The following is a 3,086-nucleotide window of genomic DNA, read 5'->3' as shown; positions in this document are numbered from 1 at the left end:
GTACAGAGACTGATTCGCTACAACAGGAAGATTAAATCACACAAGGCGTTGATCAATTGATGAGTAAAATTAAGTTGGAATTCCCCAAAAAGTAGTATAAAAGTGTAAGGAGTAAAAGGCCTCCTCAGATGCTGCCTGCATTAAAAGGACACCTGATACCCTAACGAGGGGTGCTTAACAGCATCTCCAATATTTCTTGATAAAACTAGTTTATAGAGCTTTTTAGCTTAAGCTGCTTTAAGTTTTATTTTATTTTAGTTTGCATTAACTACTTTGTATTTTAACCAATAAAAGAGATATGTTATTGTTACGATTGCTTTCAGCAAGACTTTACTTATAACTACAAACTGAGCCTCAATAAAGAACAACCACAAGGTAGTGTTCTACATCATTCCTGAAGGACTTCAACTTATCAGCTGGTGAGTACTTTATGGTTTAGGGTAGATTTGACTTACCTTACCCTACCTGAATTATCTTAGGGTTAAAAAAAGGTGTACGATAAAAGGTCACACGACTAACAATTTCTTATATTTTGAATAGTGTCCCCAGTGACATTAGAAGTATACTGATTGCATAGCTTTTGTATCTTTAACTATCTAATATCAGACCATTGCTGTATTGAGGTAAAATTAAGCTTTTGGATTCTCCATCCCATCCAAAAGAAAAGTAAACATTGTCCAAAAGCAGCATCCTCAAGTAAAGAATTATTATTATGCCAATTTGCACTCTTATGCTTAACAGATTTAATGAATATACAAGCTTCCACCATTGAGTGGTCAGAAAACCCAACAGGACAAATACAACAAGACTTAAAACACTGTACTTGATTTTTAAAACAATAAAAATTATCCAATCGTGCTAACAAAATACAATTGTCATTCACATGACCCCAAGTTGCTAATCTTAAAACATCTCAGATTACGTATGTAACCATAGTTCCCTGAGAACCAGTGAACGAGACTCTGCATTTGAATGCTTTGGGGAATGTCACACGTGACCCGATGTCTGAAAACAAAACTATTCAACAACTCCAATCCCTATTGGCTGACGACAGCCTATGACGTTATATGGCGCGACCCAGAATTATAAAACGGAGCGCCTGAAGAAACGGACAACATCTATCGTCTTGAAGGACTGCTCTGCAGGCAGGCAGGCCGAAGCAAAGCCAACCCTGTCTGAATACAGAATCTCCAAAACGCATTCTTCAGAAGAAAGCAGGTAAGAGCGACTGCAAGAAGGGCAGTAAGCAACTCAAAGCCAAGCGTAGAGACGGGCATCCTGGAGAGCAAAACTCAGCTGAGTGCTATGAACGCTCGTATTGAGGGGAGTATAATCCGCTCATCCTAGGATCTACTCAGCGATTGATAATTTGCACTGAGGAGGCTGTGTGCTAGAGAACCCTGATAGAGGGGAGCACAAACCAGCCTGGGGCTGATCCTCAATGGGAGGCCCCATGGAGGCCTACAACCCATGATCAGCTTAGGGAACTAAGCACTATTACACAAACAACCCTAGCAGGGAAGTACAAAGCTCATCCTAACAGGTAGACCATATTCTGGGCACATAATCATGCACGAAAAACATTTCTCCACATTAGAAGGACATTCAATGGTGGCCTGTGAGGGCCAGCTTGAACACCTGTCTTGCTGGGCGCAGGTTACATATATCTTAGTAACAGTAGTTAAACTATAAAGTGCCCACATGACAATCTACCTAACACAATCCAATGAGCAGTGTACTTGGTAAAAGAACCTTTTTACTCTTTAAAGCAAGAGGAGTTACAACGTATGCCAACACACACTAAGGAAGGCCTTTGACTGGCCTATGACCTCAGCAGACACGTGGCATCAGCTCGTGGCAATGTTTAACAATTAGGGTGTAGTAATGCCACATAAGGGGTGATATTTATACTTATGTTGGGTTAACACGAATGCATGGTTGATCATTTATTTTAATTGTCACCCTGTGCTCTGTTCCGTTGCTCCTGTGTGTGTGTGTGTGAGACCTCATGTGAACGGACTCTCGCGAGATTCCACAAGTCCCGTGCGGCCTTTGCGTCACATGTGGAAAACACGGAACTTTAAAGTTAGCCGGGAAACCGGCATCGAGCAGCGTCTGTGTTCGCTCCCTCACTCTGTCTCTTTTGTGGATTATTTGCCGAAATGTTTTTTTCTGGAGTTTACTGCCACCTCACCTGTGGAGTTTTGTCTGGGTGTTTTTGTTTTTGGGACTTTGGACTACTTACCAGGGAGGATTTTTAATAGTTCGGTGGTCACGTTGGATCTGCTCACGGACATTCATTCATTCATTCATGGACATTTTCCGGTGAGACTAATTCAATAACATACATACTACGTTTGGACTTTCGCTTTCACATACACTTTTTAAAAACATTTTTCTGGTTGTATTGTGGGTCAAGACTTGTCTAAATTGTATAATACACTTGGGTGATTGAAACAAAGTTTTTGGTCTGTCATTTTTCATATTATTTCCAGAGGAACGAGCGGTTCCCTCGATTTTAGTGTACACGTCATTCTGAGTGTTACATGGTGGCCCGTACGGGGATCGTTCTGTTTGTATTTTTTTTTTCTCTTTTGTGTGAATATATATATTTGTAAATATGGAGGATACAGATACTGCTGCTCAAACTGCTATGATTGATGATGTACAGACGCCTAATGCTACGGGTGAAAATATTGTGGATGATACTGATAACACTGGTGTTACGCCTGAGGTAGATTTTACAGCAGGCCCATTTGTAACCCGACGCAATCCTACAGCAGAATTAACATCAATGTTAAGTTCCTTGTATATCACTGACCCTGATGAACAAAGTGATGATAATGATGAAGATGTAACATCAAGCTGTGTATATAATGTCAATGTAATACAAACAATGCAGGCAGATATTGAGAAGTTAAAGGTAGATTTATTGGCCCTGAACACAAAAGTGCAGGCTGGGGAATCTGATTTCAAACAGTCTATTGAAAGTACTTTGAATAGAGAGGCCAATTTTCGGCAGGCATTGGACGCTAGCTTGGCGGAGCTGGATGAATATTTCCAGAAGAGTCTGGAGAAGTTGGAGA

This window comes from Chanodichthys erythropterus, chromosome 7 (genome assembly GCF_024489055.1).
Source record: "Chanodichthys erythropterus isolate Z2021 chromosome 7, ASM2448905v1, whole genome shotgun sequence".
In the NCBI taxonomy this organism is placed as follows: domain Eukaryota; kingdom Metazoa; phylum Chordata; class Actinopteri; order Cypriniformes; family Xenocyprididae; genus Chanodichthys; species Chanodichthys erythropterus.
Note: the sequence above shows the minus strand (reverse complement) of the source record.